At 34.5% G+C, this 20,604-nt stretch overlaps 1 pseudogene; it reads right to left on the reverse strand.

Moving 5' to 3' along the window:
* Positions 1 to 1,117: 1,117 nt before the first annotated feature.
* The window catches only part of LOC127544786 (microtubule-associated protein 10-like), a 197,354-nt pseudogene continuing 177,867 nt past the window's right edge, over positions 1,118 to 20,604 (reverse strand).

A 20,604-nucleotide genomic window follows, 5' to 3' on the forward strand; every position in this document is an offset into this window, starting at 1 on the left:
CCATATTTTTGTTCTCATTCATCTCTTTCTCCAAGCATTTCCTTCTCCATTGCACCCCTTAAGATCAATGTGAATCCTACCCATTTTAAGGCAAAGCTCACAGTCTACTTCTCCCTATGTTTTCTTCCCTCCCTACTTCATAAAAATACAAAATTTGTTCTGTGAACACTACTACTTGATTCCCAATATTATTCACTGTTTTTGATTTTGCTTTCCCCACTAAATTTAATTATTTAGAGACAGCAGCCCTTCAATAATTACCTTCCATATAAAATGGGAAGGGTAAGGTGGGGTATCTTTATGGAACCTTGGAAGTCATCTAGGGCAATTGCTTCATTTTTCAGATAAGGATACTATAACCCATAGAGGTTAAGTGACTTCTTCATGGTCATATAAGTAGATAATAAAGCATGGATTCAAACTAAAATGCTCCAATTCCAAAATCATCTTATTATAAACCACATTAAGATAACAGAAAGGAAAGGAAATTATTGGGGGTAACACTACATGGTGGGAGAAGTGAATACTTCCTTTTCCAATTGCCAGGAAAGAAGACATTAGAATAAATGTTTGATTTCACTCCAGAATTACATACACAAAGATACTTAAGATATTTGTTGTTTAAGGTTTTTTTTTTTTTTTTTTAAGTAAGTACTAATGAGATTTAGTTGGGTTTTATCAGTGATTAATGCAAACTGCTACCTGTCTATACCTCAGTTATAAACAGTATATAGAGACAACTTTCCCCCTTATACATAGATACTACTTTTGTAATTATTATCCTTTAGTATTTATAGATGTATAGAGCATTAATGTCATAGAAAATACAGCTTCCTCTTTTTAGAGAAACCTCGTTTTCCCTTCCCTCCCTTTCCTTCCCCGCCCTTCCCCTCCCTCCCTTCCCTTCTCCCCTCCCTCCCTTCCTTCCCTTGTCATGTAATTTTGTAATTCCCCTTTTTTTGTAATTTTGTAATCATGTAATTCCTCTCTCTCTCTCTCTCTCTCTCTCTCTCTCTCTCTCTCTCTCTCTCTCTTTTTCTCTCTCTCTTTCTCTGTCTCTCTCTGTCTCTGTCTTTCTTTTTTTCTCTCTGTTTCTGTCTCTCTCCCAAATAGTACCTCATTCAGAGTTGTTGCTTGCTTTGTTGCCCTACAACAATGAATCCAAAATAGAAAACTTATATCATTTGTGCATTTTTATATTAATAACACAAACACTTGTTGCTTTTTCTCAAGTTTCATAGTGGCTTTATCTTTCATTTGGAGGAGGAATATATTACTCTTACTCTTTTTTCTTAGTCCTGTTTTCTTCATAAATTATAATGGCATTTACTGGGATACAAACTCTTTGAAGGCAGGGAAATGTTCTGTCTTTGTATCAATCACAATGATTTAAACAGAAACTTGAAAACTCTCTCATAATGAATAAAAACTGCACTACCAATTTCAAATCTCCCCTTGCAAGACTCTCTTGCCTAAGCATTACTTTTTTGTCTAATTTCTTTGTCCATCAGAACCAATTTCTAAAGCATTTGTATCTTTATCAGATCAAAACATAAGACAGAGAAGTTTATAAGGCATGTGTAATGATTTCTTGACCTATTGCAAAATGCTTCTAGAGAAAAAGTGATTTTGAACAATAAAGCATGGCACATGAACAAAATTTTACTTTGCATTCCCATAATGAATGCATTCACGTAATTTACATATAAAATAAGCAACATAAATGTTGCAAAATTTTAGCTGCATATATTAGATTTCTAAAAAAGGAAAATATGAAAAAAAATTTTGCACTGTATACCCAGGAAGTTTATTTATTCCTAACTCATAAAAATTTTTGTATCATTAGCAAATATCTAGTGAGCCAAGTTCATCATTTTCTTCAAGCTTATCTGAGGTAATGCTCTCTAGAGCACTAAGTTCTAGTTAGGATAAATTACATGACAAATAAGAAATTACTTAAGACATTTTTAGTGTCTTGTTTATTTCTAAAGATTTTTGGCCAGTTTTTGTGTTGTCTATCAAAGGTAACTTTACTATTCCTCATTTAAAAATTATAAATGTTATTTTGATCATTTTATCATTGCTAGAGCTAGGTCATTGCTAGATCTGCATCTACTAAACTTTTGTCCTTTGAAATATGAGGTTTTTTATACAAATGTGCTGGTGAACCAGTTGAAAAAGATGGGGTAAGAACACAATTCATTTCATTTTTTAACACTTTTTCTAGACAATCTAGGTTTACTATGCTTACAGGCAGTATTTAAATAAGAATAATTGAGGTTTTCTACTTCTAGTTCAGGAACACTATTATGAACTCTAGAATTTCTTAAAGTATCATGAGCACTGGAAAAATCTTCAGAATACCAAGGACTAGTAAAGTTATCAGAATGCTTTCAGAATGACTATTCTTGCTTGTTTTACTGTAATGTGAATGAGAACAATGAAAATCATAACCCACAGTTTCATTTATTCCTTTACTAAAATCTATAACAATATTGTCTATTTTATTATTTGCTGAGTGAATTTATAGAAGATGGACTTTTAATTCCTTCTTTACTCCTTTTAAAACATTTGTGGGACTAACCTTTTCTAATAAAATGGCATAACTATGTTGACCACTTTTATACATGTCCATATCTGCTTTGATTTCAACATTTATCTTCTTCTTAGTTCCAGTTGCTGAAACATGAGTTGCTTTTGTAGTGGTTTGGCCTTCAGATTTTACCCCATTCTTGCTTTAAAGTTTTAATGTTTTCAGGAAAAGAACATCTGAAGCAAAACACAGATTTCTGGCAAGTGTGTGTGTCTGTTGATGTAGAACTTTTTCTCTCTAGAACTATTTCATTTAGATGCTATAATGTTAAGCTTTTCTGTATCTGGCTTTTCTGTTCTCTTTTTTTCATGTATTATTAACATGTTTGCTTGATGTATTTTAAATGAAGTTTGAGTGTATTTGTAAGGCCATAAACCAACTTTCTCTTTGGAACCACTTTTGTTTGGTTGATACTGGAATTTTCCTTCCAAAACATTTACCTTTTCTGAGGTTGTGTCCAACCTGGTTCCTTAATAATGGAAGACTTAGGATTTCTTCTTTTTTTCCTATGTAAAAATGTGTCTCTCACTTCTTCAGTTTTACAAATGCAACTGTCAGAAGGTTCTTCGGCCTTCCTATCACAATCCTTTATAACCAGGCTAAATGAGAGTGTATACTGGTAGTAGCTGCAAGGGACTGGTTACATGATAAAGACAAGGCAATCAATAAAACATTTAAGAGCAATAGCATCCTTATTTCATTGAGTTTATCTTAGTCAAAATGTTTATCTGGGATAAGCAGTTTGATTCTGATCTGATGGGACATCATATTTCTTTCCTAAGGGACAGGGGACCTTTTCTTCCTGAAACACCACATTAAATCCCCTATGCACACTAATTTGAGGTAGAGTTATGAATTTGTCTATATATATATAGTTGTCTTGCTACACAAGAATTTATAATTTCGAAAGAAGGTAAAAATAACCTGGGAAGAAAAACAAAAATGCAAGCAAACAATAACAGAAAGAGTATAAATGCTATATTGTGGTCCACACTCCTTTCCCAGTGTTCTTTTACTGGGTGTAGCTGATTCTGTTCATTACAGATCAATTGGAACTTATTTGGAACCTCTCATTATTGAAGATAGATACTTCCATCAGAATTGATCATCATATAGTATTGTTGTTGAAGTGTATAATGATCTGGCTCTGTCCATTTCACTTAGCATCAGTTCATGTAAGTCTCTCCAAGCCTCTCTGTATTCATTCTGCAGGTCATTGCTTATAGAACAATAATATATCATAATATTCATATACCACAATTTACCCAACCATTCTCCAATTGATGGGCATCCATTCAATTTCCAGTTTCTAGCCATTACAAAAAGGGCTGCCATAAACATTTCTGCACATACAGGTCCCTTTACCTTCTTTAATATCTCTTTTGGATATAAATAATACTGCTGGATCAAAGGGTATGCACACTTTGACAATTTTTTGAACATAGTTCCAAATTGCTCTGCAGAATGGTTGGATTCGTTCACAACTTCACCAACAATGTATCAGTGTCTCAGTTTCCCCACATCCCCTCCAATGTTTGTCCTTATCTTTTTCCTGTCATCTTAGCCAATCTCAGAGGTGTGTAGTGATATCTCAGAATTGTCTTAATTTGCATTTCTCTGATCAATAATGACTTGGAACACTTTTTCATATGGGTAGAAATAGTTTCAATTTTGTCATCTGAAAATTATCTGTTCATATTCTTCTACTATTAGCAATAAGAGAATGGTTTGAATTATTTTAAATTTGAGTCAATTCTCTATATATTTGGAAATGAGGCCTTTATCAGAAAATTTAACTGTAAAGATGTTTTTGCAGTTTATTATTTCCCTTCGAATTTTGTCTGCATTAGTTTTGTTTCTATAAAAGCTTTAATCAAAATTTTCTATTTTGTGATCAATAATGATCTCTAGTTCTTTGCTCACAAATTCCTTCTTCCTCCACAGGTCTGAGAGGCAAACTAGCCTATATTCTTCTAATTTATTTATAATCTCATTCTTTATGCCTTGCTCATGGACCCATTTTGATTTATCTTGTGTTAAGTGTGGCTCAATGCCTAGTTTCTGGCATACTAATTTTCTTTTATTTATTTATTTATTTATTTATTTTTTATTTAATGATTACTTTATAATGACAACATTATTCCTTGCACTCGTTTCTTTTCCGATTTTTTTTCCCCCTCTTCCCTCCACCCCCTCCCCTAGATGGCAAGCAGTCCTTTATATGTTGGATATGTTGCAGTATATCCTAGATACAATATATGTTTGCAGAACCGAACAGTTCTCTTGTTGCATAGGGAGAATTGGATTTAGAAGGTATAAATAACCCGGGAAGAAAAACTAAAATGCAGATAGTTCACATTCGTTTCCCAGTGTTCGTTCTTTGGGTGTAGCTGCTTTTGTCTGTCATTTATCAATTGAAACTCAGTTAGGTCTCTTTGTCAAAGAAATCCACTTCCATCAAAATATGTCCTCATACAATATCGTTGTCGAAGTGTATAAGGATCTCCTGGTTCTGCTCATTTCACTTAGCATCAGTTCATGTAAGTCTCGCCAGTCCTCTCTGTATTCATCCTGCTGGTCATTTCTTACAGAACAATAATATTCCATAACATTCATATACCACAATTTACCCAGCCATTCTCCAATTGATGGGCATCCATTCATTTTCCAGTTTCTAGCCACTACAAACAGGGCTGCTACAAACATTTTGGCACATACAGGTCCCTTTCCCTTCTTTAGTATTTCTTTTGGATATAAGCCCAATAGAAACACTGCTGGATCAAAGGGTATGCACAATTTGATAATTTTTTGGGCATAATTCCAGATTGCTCTCCAGAATGGTTGGATTCGTTCACAACTCCACCAACAATGCATCAGTGTCCCAGTTTTCCCGCATCCCCTCCAACATTCATCATTATTTTTTCCTGTCATCTTAGCCAATCTGACAGGTGTGTAGTGGTATCTCAGAGTTGTCTTAATTTGTATTTCTCTGATCAATAATGATTTGGAACACTCTTTCATATGAGTGGTAATAGTTTCAATTTCATCCTTTGAAAATTGTCTGTTCATATCCTTTGACCATTTATCAATTAGAGAATGGCTTGATTTCTTATAAATTTGAGTCAGTTCTCTATATATTTTAGAAATGAGGCCTTTATCAGAACCTTTAACTGTGAAGATGTTTTCCCAGTTTGTTGCTTCCCTTCTAATCTTGTTTGCATTAGTTTTGTTTGTACAAAGGCTTAATTTGATGTAATCAAAATTTTCTATTTTGTGATCAGTAATGGTCTCTAGTTCATCTTTGGTCACAAATTTCTTTCTCCTCCACAAGTCTGAGAGATAAACTATTCTATGTTCCTCTAATTTATTTATAATCTCGTTCTTTATGCCTAGGTCATGGATCCATTTTGATCTTATCTTGGTATATGGTGTTAGGTGTGGGTCCATGGCATACTAATTTTCAATTTTTCCAGCAGTTTTTGTCAAATAGTGCATTCTTATTCCAAAAATTGGGGTCTTTGGGTTTGTCAAATACTGGATTGCTATAGTGACTATTTTGATCTGTGAACCTAACCTACTTCATTGATCAAATAGTCTATTTCTTAGCCTATACCAAATGTTTTTAGTGACCGCTGCTTTATAATATAATTTTAGATCAGGTACAGCTAGGCCACCTTCATTTGATTTTTTTTTTTAATTAGTTCCCTTGAAATTCTTGACCTTTTGTTCTTCCAGATGAATTTTGTTGTTATTTTTTTCTAGGTCATTAAATAGTTTCTTGGGAGTCTGATTGGCATAGCACTAAATAAATAGAATAGTATAGGGAGTGTATCATCTTTATTATACTTACTCAATCTATCCATTAGCACTTAATATTCTTTCCCAGTTTTTTAGATCTGATTCTATTTGTGTGGAAAGTGTTTTGTAATTTTGATCTTATAATTTCTGACTTTCCTTTGGTAGATAAATTCCCAAATAGTTTATTCTATAGACAGTTATTTTGAATATAATTTCTGTTTATATCTCTTGCTGTTGGATTTTGTTAGTGATGTATAATAATTCTGAAAATTTATGTGGATTTATTTTGTATCCTGCAACTTTCCTAAAGTTGTGAATTATTTTTAATAGCTTTTTAGTAGAATCTCTGCGGTTCTCTAAGTATACCATCATATCATATACAAAGAGTGATAATTTGGTTTTCTCATTACCTACTCTAATTCCTTTAATCTCTTTTTCATCTCATTGCTGAAGTTAAGCATTTCTAACACAATATTGAATAGTAATGGTGATAGTGGGCAATCTTGCTTTGCTCCTGATTTTATTGGGAATGGTTCCAGTTTATCACCACTGCATATGATGCTAACTGATGGTTTTATATAGATGCTACTGACTATTTTGTGGAAAAGTCCATTTATTCCTATTTTTAATAGGAATGGATGTTGGATTTTTTCTGCATCTGTTGAGATTATCATATGGTTTTTGTTAGTTTGGTTATTGATATAGTGAATTATGCTAATAGTTTTCCTAATATTGAACCAGCCCTGCATTCCTGGTATAAAACCTATTTGTCATAGTGTATTATCCTGGGGATGATGTTTTGTAATCTTTTTGCTAATATTTTATTTAAGATTTTAGCATCAATATTCATTAGGTAGATTGGTCTATAATTTTCTTTCTCTGTTTTGAAACTACCTGGTTTAGGTATCAGTACCATGTCTGTGTTGTAAAAGGAGTTTGGTAGGACTCCTTCAATCCCTATTTTTTCAAATAGTTTATATAGCATTTTAGTTAATTGTTCTTTAAATGTTTGGTAGGATTCAAATGTAAATCCACCTGGTCCTGGGGATTTTTCTTAGGGAGTTGATTAATAGCTTGTTCTATTTCTTTTTCTAAAATGGGACTGTTTAATCCATTTACTTCTTTGTCTGTTAATCTGGCAAGCTATACTTTTGAAGGTATTCATCTATTTCATTTAAGTTATCAAATTTATTGACATGAAGTTAGGCAAAGTCACTCCTAATTACTATTCTAATTTCCTCTTCATTAGTAGCAAGTTTTCCATTTTCATTTATAGGACTAACAATTTGATTTTCCTCTTTCTTTTTTCTAATCAAATTTACCAAGGGTTATCTATTTTTTTTGTTTTTTTCATAGAAAAACTCTTAGTTTTATTTATTAATTCAATAGTTTTTTTTATTTTCAATTTTATTAATCTCTCCTTTTATTTTTATAATTTCTAGTTTAGTGTTTGATTGATAATTTGCTCTTTTTCTAGCTTTTTTAGTTGCAAGCCCAATTCATTAATCTTCTCTTTCTCTTTCCTTATTTTATACAAGTAAGCTCTAGAAATATAAAATTTCCCCTTATTACCACTTTGGATACATCTCACACATTTTAGCATGTCATCTCATAATTGTCATTCTTTTGGATGAAATTATTAATTATGTCTATGATTTGCTGTTTCACTCATTTATTCTTCAGGATGAGATTATTTAATTTCCAATTATTTTTGGTCTATTTTCCCCTGGCTTTTTATTGAGTGTAATTTTCATTGCATTGTGATCTGAAAAGCATGCACTTACTATTTCTGCATTTCTGCATTTGAGTTTGAGGTTTTTATGTCCTAATATATGGTCAGTTTTTGTATATGTTCCATGAACTGCTGAGAAGAAAGTGTACTCCTTTCTGTCTCCAGTTAGTTTTCTCCAGAGATCTATCATATCTAACTTTTCTAGTATTCTATTTACCTCTTTGTCTTCTTTCTTATTTATTTTGTGGTTTGATTTATCTAATTCTGAGAGTGCAAGGTTAAGATCTCCCACTATTATAATTTTGCTGTCTATTTCTTCTTGCAGCTCTCTTAATTTCTCTTTTAAGAATTTAGATGCTACACCACTTGGTGCATATATGTTTAATATAGATAGTGCTTCATAATCCATGCTATCCTTTAGCAAGATATAGTGCCCTTCCTTATCTCTTTTAATTAGATCAATTTTAGCTTTAGCTTGATCTGAGATCAGGATGGCTACCCCTGCTTTTTTGACTTCACCTGAAGCATAGTAGATTTTGCTCCAACCTTTTATCTTTAACCTGCATGTATCTCCCTGCTTCAGGTGTGTTTCCTGTAAACAACATATTGTAGGATTCTGGCTTTTAATCCATTCTGCTAACTGCTTCCTCTTTATGGGGGAGTTTACCCCGTTCACATTTATGGTTAGAATGACCAATTCTGTATTACTTGCCATCTTGTTAACCCCGGTTTATGCTTTTCTCCTTTCTTTCCCCCTTACCGCCCTTCCCAGTATTAAGCTTGTGAGCACCCCTTGCTTCTCACAGCCCTCCCTTTTTAGTATCCCTTCCCCTGCCTTAGAGTTCCTCCCCCTATCTTACCCCTTTCCCTCCCAGCTTCCGTATTCCCTTGCGCTTAGCTTATTCCTTCCCTTTTCACTTTTCCCTTCTCACTTTTCAATGAGGTGGGAGAAGTTTCACCATAGATTGAATATGTCTAAAATTATTCTCTTAAAGTCAATTCTGAAGGCAGTAAGATACCCACTATATTCATCCTCCTCCATTATTTCTCTCAGATATAACAGGTTTCCTATGCCTCTTCATGAGATGTAGTACCACCACTTTACCCTTTTTTGGTACAATGTCTTTCCACATCTAGTTTCTAGAACAAGGTATACATGTACTCTTTATACATCTTTATAGCAGAAAAATAGTTCCCAAGATTAATCTTTACCTTTTTAGATTTCTCTTGAGTTCTGTATTTGTAGATCAAACTTTTTGTTAAGTTCTGGCTTTTTCATCAAAAATAGGTGAAATTTGCTTACTGTATTGAATGTCTGTCTTCTTCCCTGGAAAAAGATGCTCATTCTAGCTGGGTAAGTTATTTTTGGTTGCATACCAAGTTCCTTAGCCTTTCAGAATATCATATTCCAGGCCCTTTGATCCTTTAATGTGGATGCTGCCAGATCCTGGGTGATCCTTATTGTGGCTCCTCGATACTTGAATTGGGTTTTTCTAGCTGCTTGCAATATTTTTTCCTTCATCTGAGGGTTCTGGCATTTGGCCACTATATTCCTTGGTGTTTTGATTTTAGGATCTCTTTCAGTGGGTGATCGATGAATTCTTTCAATGTCTATTTTATCCTCTGTTCCTATGACTTCTGGGCAGTTCTCTTTGATGATTTCCTGGAAAATAGTGTCCAGGCTCTTTTTTTCATCATGCTTTTCTGGGAGTCCAATAATTCTCAGATTGTCTCTCCTGGATCTGTTTTCCAGGTCTGTTGTCTTCCCCAAAAGGTATTTCACATTCTTTTCCATTGTTTGATTTTTTTGGATTTGCTTGACTGATTCTTCTTGTCTCCTCGAGTCATTCAATTCCAATTGTTCAATTCTGATTTTCAGTGAAGTATTTTCTTCACTCACTTTTTAAAAATCTTTTTCTAATTGTCCAATTGAGTTCTTTTGTTCTATGGAATTTTTTCCCATTTCGCCAATTTTGTTTTTTAGAGAGCTATTTTCTGTTTCCAGTTCACCAATCCTATTTTTCAAGGATTTTATTTCTTTATCCAGTCTCTCTTTAACTGAGTGGGATGACTTCTCCAGGCTCTTTTGCCAAGCCTCCCTCTCCTTTTCCCATTTTTCTTCTAGCTCTCTTATGAGAGCCTTTTTAATTTCTTCCATAAGATTCATCTGTGCTGAGGAACAGATGATCTCCTCCTTTGGGGATTCCCCTGGAGACAGTCTGTTTTTAGTCTCCTCAGGATTTAGAGTCTGCTCTCTATTTGTCTAGAAGCTGTCAAGGGTTAAAGTCCTCTTCAGTTTTTTGCTCATTATGTCAAAGAATCAAAGACAAACTAACAAAGAAAAAAAGAAAAAACTGGAGTCTTTCTTTGGGGGAGGGGCTGGGTGGTGTTACCGAGCTTCCTCTACAGACTGCAGGGGCAGTAGTGAGGCACTAGCCTGATTGTGCTGCGTCTGCGCTCTGAAATCGGAGAGCGTGCTGAGACACTGTGGGGGAGGGGTAGCCTGGTCCGAAGAGACTCTAGCTGTTTGGGGTTGTATTCTTCACCCCGCGGTGTTTTTAGCTTCTCTGCTGGGCTGCTGACTTGCTGCCAGGCAAAGTATCCAGTCCTGTAGCAAAGCTCTCCCCACAGAGATGGCTGCAATCACTCCCCACCCTCTCTCCAGTCTGCTCCCGTGCTCTCACTGCTGCTGCCCGTTGCTTGCAACCTATCTAAAACCATCCCCACCCTCCAGTAAAAACAGACCTTTCCTGGTGAATCTCAAGGATGGCTTCTCTTGGTAACTATTTGTGGGTTTTTTTTCAGTCAAGCATTAATTCAGAGGCTTGTAATGAAATGGATAGTGAGAGAAAACGCGGAGCTACACAGCTATGTGCCTCCTCTCCACCATCTTGGCCGGAAGTCCTCTTCCCCTCCCCTTTTCTTAAACCTTCCCCTTCCACTTTCTGTAATCCCTGCTAATTTTCCTACCCCTTCCCTTTTCCCTTTTCCCCTCCCACTTTTCAATGAGTTGGCAGAAGTGTCTCTGTAAACCAAATATGTCTAACATTTTCTCTTTGAGCCAGTTCTGATGAGATTAAAATTCACACTATGATCATCCCCCGCCCTTCTTTTCCTTAGATATAATAGGTTTCCTTTGCCTCTTTGTGAGATGTAGTTTCTCTCTTTTAACCTCCACTTTTCCCTTTTTCTAATACAGTTTTCTTTCCACCTCTGAATCCTTTTTTATACTCTAACAATAAACCAAATTATACATGTACTCTTTATGTATATCCATAACAGAAATATAGTTCTCAAGGTTTTTTGTTTACATTTTTATGCTTCTCTTGAGTCCTATATTTGTAGGTCAAACTTTTTGTTTAGCTCTGTTTTTTTAATCAGAAATATATGGAATTCACCTATTTTACTGAATGTCCATCTTCTTCCTTGGAAGAAAATGCTCAGTTTAGCAGGGTAGTTTATTCTTGGCTGCATACCAAGTTCCTTTGCCTTTCTGAATATCAGATTTCAGGCCCTTTGATCCTTCATTGTGGAAACTGCTAGATCCTGAGTGATCCTTATTGTGCCTCCTCAGTATTTGAATTGCTTCCTTCTGGCTGCTTGTAGTATTTTTTCCCTTGATTTGATAGTTCTGGAATTTATCTACAATATTTCTTGGAGTTTTAATTTTGGGATCTCTGTCTGTAGGTGATTGATGAATTCTTTCAATGTCTATTTTAACTTCTGTTTCTATGTCATCTGGAAGTTCTCTTTGATGATTTCCTGAAAAATAGTGTCTAGGCTCTTTTTTTCATGCTGTATTTCAGGGTGTTCAATAATTTTTAGATTGTGTCTCCTAGATCTATTTTTTTTGTTTCTTTTTTCTTTTTGGTTTTGCTTGACTGATTCTTGTTGCCTTATTGAGCCATTCATTTCTATTTGTTCAATTCTGAATTTTAGCATGTTATTTTCTTCATTTACTTTTTTTGTATTTATCCAATTAAATTTTTGAATGAGTTTTTTTTCTTATATCCAAATTTTTTTCCATTTCACAAATTTTGTTTTTTTAAGAAGTTATTTTCTTTTTCTGTTTTACAAATTCTGTTTTTCTAGGAGTTGTTTTTTTCCAGTTTATCAAATCTGTCTTTTAATGAGTTATATACTTTTCCCATTTCACTATGTCTATTTTGTGTTACCTTTTCCAGACTCTTTTGCAAGGCTTTCATTTCATTTCCCCATTTTTCCTCTAGATCTATTTTAAAATCATTTCTGAGTTCTTCTAGGAGAGTCTTGTGTGATAGGGACCAGGTTATTTCATCTGTTGGAGCTTCATCTGGAGACTTCTGCTTTTATTCTCCTCAGGGTTTGAAATCTATTTTCTTTTGCCATAAAAGATATCAATTGTGAGAGTCCTCTTCACTTTTTAAACTCATTATTAAAGTTAAATTAAGGTTTGTTTTTATATCAGGAGAGGTTTTCCAAGTAACTGCAGCATCACTGGGTCAGTGATGATTCACTTCTGGAGCTGTTTTTGCCAAGTGGAGTCCTTAGCAATGCCCCACTGCTCTGTGCTGTCTGCCTGGTATTTATGGTTGGAGTCTGCTTAGACACCCTGTGAACAGTCATTTTTTATTATAACTTTTTATTGACAGAATATATGCCAGGGTAATTTTTTACAACATTATCCTTTGCACTCACTTCTGTTCCATCTTTTCCCTTCCCTCCCTTCATCCCCTCCCCTAGATGGCAAGCAGGAATGGTCAATATTTTTTATCTGTGGTTTTTATTTATTTATTTATTTATTTTTTTATTATAATAACTTTTTATTGACAGAACCCATGCCAGGGTAATTTTTTACAACATTATCCCTTGCACTCACTTCTGTTCCAATTTTTCCCTTCTCTCCTTCCACCCCCTCCTCTAGATGGCAAGCAGTCCTATATATGTTAAATATGTCACAGTATATCCTAGATACAATATATGTGTGCAGAACTGAACAGTTCTCTTGTTGCACAGGGAGAATTGGATTCAGAAGGTAGAAATAACCTGAGAAGAAAAACAAAAATGCAAACAGTTTACATTCCTTTCCCAGTGTTCTTATTTTGGGTATAGCTGCTTCTGTCCATCATTGATCAATTGAAACTGAGTTAGGTCTCTTTGTCAAAGAAATCCACTTCCATCAGAATACATCTTCATACAGTATCGTTGCTGAAGTATATAATGATCTCCTGGTTCTGCTCATTTCACTTGGCATCAGTCCATGCAAGTTTCTCCAAGCCTCTCTGTATTCATCCTGCTGGTCATTTCTTACAGAACAATAATATTCCATAACATTCATATACCACAGTTTACCCAACCATTCTCTAATTGATGGGCACCCATTCATTTTCCAGTTTCCAGCCACTACAAACAAGGCTGCCACAAACATTTTGGCACATATAGGTCCCTTTCCTTTCTTTAGTATTTCTTTGGGATACAAGCCTGATAGTAACACTGCTGGATCAAAGGGTATGCACAGTTTGATACCTTTTGGGGCATAATTCCAGATTGCTCTCCAGAATGGTTGGATTCATTCACAACTCCATCAACAATGTATCAGTGTCCCAGTTTTCCCGCATCCTCTCCAACATTCATAATTTTTTTTTCCTGTCATCTTAGCCAATCTGACAGATGTGTAATGGTATCTCAGAGTTGTCTTAATTTGCATTTCTCTGATCAATAGTGATTTGGAACAGTCAATTTTTAAACCACTTCTAGTGCTTACCAAAAATTTCATTCATCCTGGTCCTTATGAATAGAGACCTACTGAAGCATGTGTCTTAAAGATCCATAAGGAACTAAGGGTAGAGAGTGCTTTGATTTCGATATTCCAAGCTGTATCCTTTCTGAGTTTTACTTGAAAGAATTAGGATTTTAGATGATTTAATAAATGGAGTTTCACTCAAGAAAGTAATGTGGGTTATTTAAAACTTGAATAGTTTCCTTCTAAGATAATGGGGGAACTAATAGCAGTAGCTTATTCTAGAAAGTATTTGAAATTTCATGGTTTTCCCCCCATCTACTGTTTTCCTCATTACTTGACTGAGCAGGCTGAATCCTGGATTTCCTTAGGGTTGATTTCTTAACACTTGTTCCTCATAGTGGTCACTATATCACCAGGACTTCAATAGTAATTTAACTTGGCTCATCAACATTAAATCATCATTGTCTTCAGTAAAGAAAACCTGTTTCTGGACTCTTCCCATTGGAATGTGATTATATGAAAAATTCAGCTAGTCTTAAGGATGATGAAGGACTCCATCTTGGGCAAAAGCAAACTTTCCTGCTTGGTATTGGTTTTTAATCCTCTGAGATATGGAAATCTCAACCTGACAAGAGACACTGCTTCAGAGACTCAAGTTTTTGTTTTCACTTCTTCTTCAATCATCATAGCTTTTCAGTAGAGAGAGTTGGTCTATTTCTTGCTCCTTTACCTTTTCCTTGGAGTAGGATAAACCTAGTTATTGCTTACCACTTTAGATGCCAAGTAACTATCCTCCTTTCTCAGCAATATGATTTTATCTGTAAAACGATTCCATAGTTCCAGCTTGAAGTCTCTCATTCCTTATTTTCATCAGGACAGAACAGTTTATTTTCAGTCTGTTGAAGATCCAATGTAGGGAACATTCCAAACAGACAGGAAAGGTGGACTTCAAACCTTCTTTAAAATTTTCAAAAAGCCTTCTCCAGTACTCACTGAGCTAATCCCTGCTGCCTGAGTGAAACAACACTTCTGATGGCTCTTGGAAGAGGGAGTCAGGTGTCTTCCCCCCTAAATTCCCTTAAAAACTCTTCTGATTAGCAAGACAATATAAGGTGACTCAAGAGGGCCTCAGAAATTCACTTGGTCTGGGAAACCTATTATTTGGAGTTGGGATTTTTTAACATCTTTAGATGATCACGAAGCTGCTTCAAAGAAATGAAGGGCAACCAGATTAGGTAAAATTTTCACAAATGGAAGAGAAGAAAGAAGCTACCTCAGGGAAATATGGTCCTATCACAATAGATATTTTTGAAAGGTGTTTGAAAATAAACAGAACATGTTATTAATATACTAAACTTATCTACTTCCTTTGTTATCTTAAAAACATAATTTTAAGGCAGGAAAAAGTAGTTGAGCAAATTCTTAGGAATCTCACAAGAATGTATAGAAAACAGTTTGGAAGAAGTCAAAAATGCTTTCTATTGAATCAAAAGATTGGCCAGAATTTCATTGGAAAGAAAAGTTATTTTCCAACTGAAAAGCCAATGAAAGCCTTGGTGAACATAAAATAATTAGTATAAAAACATCTGAATCCTGGTCATTTGGGGGAGAAGAAAAACAGTATATTTAAAATTGGTTTTCAGAGAAAGAATTATTAATCACTGACTCACCAGCTTACTGCAAATTCTTCTCATTTGTGCCTTTTCATGTTACTTTAATGACAGTTTCAATTCTTTGTTCTGTTTGGTATATGAGGGAACATCTGGCTGTGGGCCAGGGAAACAAAATCTATTTTCTGATTGCACCTGCCCCAAGAGGAGAAGAAGAAATGCTTTATTGACAAAAGCTAGGATTTTCAGAGTTGAATTCCTGCCTATTAATGTAACTTGTTTGATCCTTTCAAAGATCAAAATCAAAGAAAGGATATTCTTGAACTGCCAACTCATAAAAGCTACAGAGAAAGAGGACAACTTCTTTGTTTTCAAACAACCAAGAAGATCTGTCATTAAAACTGTTCTGCCTAGGGAGAGGTCTAGGGCAGCTTGAAGGAGTGTGTGTGTGTGTGTGTGTGTGTGTGTGTGTGTGTGTGTGTGTTTGTGTAGGTATACTCATTTTGTTTTGTTTTCTCATACTATTGAGTGAAGCATGGACCATGGACACTACCAGGAAAAAAATTCAATGAGATCCCACTGAATTAAACCAAGTTTTTAATGGCAAGACCTTGTTCACTTGGTCCCTCCACACTAGGAGGCCAGTGAAGTCTACATTCATTATCCCTTGAATATATAGAGGATTTTTTTTTTCTGGGACAGTACTTTTAAAAATGTTCTTGATATGTTTTTATATCATTTTCATTTCCCAATAAATCACCCTCTACTTTGGTTATATAATATAACAAAAAATACTAGAGAAAAAGAAAGCAATTCAACAAAATTAACCAAAGCATCAAAATAGTCAGTTATTATATGAAATGTTTCAGACCCATAGTTTTTCCACTTAGCAAAGAAGCAAGGAAGGATAAGATAACTTTTTCTATATCTCCATTAGAGCAAAGCTTGGGTATTATAATGTCATAGCATTCAATTTCAAATTTTGTTCTTTCAATTCCGTATGGTGTATATTATTTTCCTGGTTCTACTTTGTATTAATGCATACAAATTAATTAATGCACATAGGTTCACAGGGCAATTCTAAACATTTTTGCTATTGCCACACTTTATTGAACATGAAATTGAGAAAAATTTTGTTTAATTTTAATTCCATTTTTGAAAAATTTTACATCTAGGAAAATGCCATCTAAATCCAGAGAATTATGAAGACCAAATGTGGATTGAAGCATGGTATTCTCATCTTTTTTGTTGTTTGTTTGTTTTCTTTCTTTTTTTTTTCTTTCTAATAATTTTTCCCTTTTATTCTGTTTTTTTTTACACAATATGACAAATATGGAAGAATGTTAAAATGAATTGCACATATTTAACCTATATCATTATGCTTTTCTCTTGGGAAGTAGAGAGATAAGGGAGAAGGAGAGAAAAATTTGGAACACAAAGTTTTACAAAAATTTATGTTGAAAACTATCACTCTCTACATGCATTTGGGAAAATAAAATACAATTTAAAATTTCATATCTATGCTTTAGTCTTCTATGGATGGTTAATCTACTTTTAGAATGCAACAATCAAAGGAAATTTAACTCAAAGTTAAAGGTTGATAGTGATCCTGAAGGAAGATGATAATATTTAAATATGACCTGATTCAGTCTCTAGCATCCGTCCAGTAGCAGTACAGCCAAAGTGTACCTCATATCATTACCATATGCTGACTATGCCTGCAGGACAGGAGTAATACTATGAATGAAAAGAGAAAATGACAATTTATAATTTCCAATCACCATAGTTGTATGCTACAGAAGTAACTTTTTGCTTATGAAAATTGCTTAAAGTAAGGCAAAGATTCATTTGAAGAAAGAAATTTTAATGGCTATGACAATGTCTAAATTAAATTGAATTTTAATTTAATTGAATTTAAATTTTAATTAAAGTATATGAAGAGCTCAAGTTACAAGGAAATGAAGCTACTAACATAGTTGGAAAGATGAAAGTAAGGAAGACACAATCCTCTGTAAGGGCAATGCAACAGATTAAAATATCAAAATGAAATTTTTTTATTTTCAAAATACATGCAAAGATAGTTTTCAACATTCGCCCTTGAAAAATCTTGTGCTCCAATTGTCCCCTCCCTTCTCCCCACGTCCTCCTCTAGACAGCAAGTAATTTATTTTTTCATTCATTATATTTTAAACATGTGATATTTTCTATGCATATTTCCACACTTATCATGCTGTGAAAAAAAATCAGAAAAGAAGTTATTTCTCAACAGGCATAAACTATAAGTGGACTTCACTATATTAAGAGACATTTTAAATTTTTTATTGTTGTTCTTCTTTACATTACCAAAATTCCCTTCAATGTTTATTCAACTTTTCCTCCTGCATCTTTATTACTTATAAAATATCATTTTAAAGATAATAACAATAATTAGCATTTGATTAATGCTTACTGTGTACCATGGGCTATGTTAACTAACTTATACATATTATCTCACTTGATCATCATATAAACTCTAGAAAATAGTTTCTTTTATTTAATTTTTTTTTTGCATTTACATTTGATGAAATGAGGCAAACAAGTTAAATAATTTACTCATGGCTACATGGCCAGTAAGTGTCTGATTCCAGGTTTAAACTCAAATCTTTCTGACTCATGACTTAGAATTCTATCTACCTTGTCATCTAGTTGCCTCAATCATGTATCTGATCGATACCCTGAAAAAGAATGAAAGTTTATTCATTGTGAAATATTGATAGATCTTCCATTTCTTCAAAAGTGTGGGGTTGAAGTATCTTGTCCTACCTTTTTTTCTTTTTGAGTCATATCTTTAAAATTCTGAAGGAATAACTTTTAATGTTTTTGATGTTCTTTCCATTGATACACTGTATATTATTTTCTTTCCTTGGCTTACTATTTTCTGCATCCGTCCATTAAGATCTTCCAGAGGTTCTTAACTTGTCTATTCTGGATTCCTCTACAGAGGCACCAAGCGTCTCTTCTTCAAAAATCATTTCTCCCAAAGGTAGAGCCAAGAAGACAGAGTAAAGATAGGAAGCTGCTAGAGCTCTCCCAGTTTACCTCCAAAACCACATGAAACTAAGCCTCTGAAGAACATATGACAGAATGAAACCATTTTCCAGCTCAAGAAGATTGGAAAAACTTCAAGAAAGCTCATTCTCACTGGGATGAAAAGGGTATTCAATCCAGCTCAGACTGACTTTAGGAAACTCAGTGAAAGGGTCTTAATCACAACAAATCATCAATTGAGATTCTCAGTCCTGGCTCAGTAGAGGAGATCTGTGGGGCAGCTTTTAGCACCAGCTCAAAAGGTAAACTCTAGGAAATCAGGTTCTTTCCTGAAAAGAACAAGCAAAACTACCCTATAAACACAAGGAATCCCTGTGCTCAAAGCCAAGGCTCAGAGCTGCACAGAATGCTTAGGATAGCACCCCCTTTACCCAAAAGCAGAACTTAACTATACAATAAAAAAAGATGAAATATAAAATAAAGGTGTAATATTCTTGGTTGGTTTTCTGGAGGTCTTGGCCTTTGTTTCAGTTCAGTAATCATCACAAGAATAGTCAGGTGTTAAAGTCCAAATTCTTTATTGGACTTTCTTCATAGTCTAGTTTCTTTGCCTAGAGCCCAGGATAGCTTTCTTAAAGGCCTTCCAGAGTCTTGATTTCAGTGGAGAAGCTAAGGAGAGCCCTGCCACCATGGTGGTGTAAGATGGAGTGAAAAAATCTGGCTCTGAGTTCCCCAGCTTGTGCTTCAGCCTCCAGCTACCACAAAGGTAAATGATGGAATGAATCTATCTCAGACTATCTGAGTCTGTCTCTGGTTCAGATGGGCCTTGGTCTCAGTGGAGAAATGAAGAAGGCCAGCCATCACAGTGCTATGAGATGAAGTGAATGGATCTGACTCTGAATCCCTTCTGAGTTTGTGTCTGATCCTTCTGAATCTTTCTCCAAGCCCTTCTGAGTCTGTCTCTGGCTCTGACTCTGGCTGAGTTTGTCAGCTTTATATGCTCTATTTTGAGTATAAACGAATCATTATATCACTAGGAAACCATTATTTGTTGTAAGATTAAATCAGTCATACTGAACTAGAGAACTATTAATCACTTTGCTAAATTAGATAACCATTGTCTCATCAATTCCACTGAATTAGCACCTTGTAAGAATCTTTGTTTTAAGTACAGAGTTCTGGCCCATAACATAAAGGGAAAGAAAATTAGCAAGAAACAGAAAAGAACCTTGACCATAAAAAGCTACTGTAGTGACAGGGAAGACCAAAACACAGATGAAAACAAAAATATCCACAGAGGAAATTTCAAAGAGTGATATGAATTTGTCTCAAACTCAACGAGGCTTTTGGAAGAGATCATAAAAGATTTTAAAAGGTAAATAAGAGGTGGAAGAAAAGATGAGAAAGGAAATGAGAGGAATGCACGAGAAAGTCAACAGTTTAGAAAAGGAAGAAAAAAATTGACTGAAGAAAACAACTCCTTAAAAATATAATTGGGCAAATGCAAAAAAAAAAAAAAATCCACTTAGGAAAACAACAACTTCAAAAGTAGAATTAACCAAATGGAAAAAGAGATACAAAACCTTACTGAAGAAAATCACACATTCAAAACAAGAATGGGGCAAATGGAATTTAATGACTCTGTAAGACAGCAAGAATCATTCAAACAAACTAAAAAGAATGAAAACATGGAAGAAAATGTGAAATACCTCATTGGAAAAATAGGCAACCTGGAAAATAGATCCAAAAGAGAAAAATTTATATCGTTGACCTACCTAAAAGCCATGCCCCCCAAAAGAGCTGGATAACATTCTTCAAGACATCACTAAGGAAAACTTCCCCAATATTCTAGAAATGGGGGAGGGAGAAATACTAATTGAAAGAATCTTTTGATCAACTTCAAAAAGAAATTCCACAAAGAAAATCCTAAGGAATCTGGTCAATAAACTCCAGATCTACAATCTCAAGGAAAAACTACTGCAAAATTCCAGATGAAAACAACTCAAATATCAAGGAGCAATTGTCAAGAATACTCAGTATCTGGCAGCTTCTACAATAAAGGACCAGAAGATCTTGAATACTATCTTCCAGAAGGCAAAGGACCTAGGGTCACAACCAAGAA

The sequence above is a fragment of the Antechinus flavipes genome, chromosome 1, assembly GCF_016432865.1.
Source record: "Antechinus flavipes isolate AdamAnt ecotype Samford, QLD, Australia chromosome 1, AdamAnt_v2, whole genome shotgun sequence".
In the NCBI taxonomy this organism is placed as follows: Eukaryota; Metazoa; Chordata; class Mammalia; order Dasyuromorphia; family Dasyuridae; genus Antechinus; species Antechinus flavipes.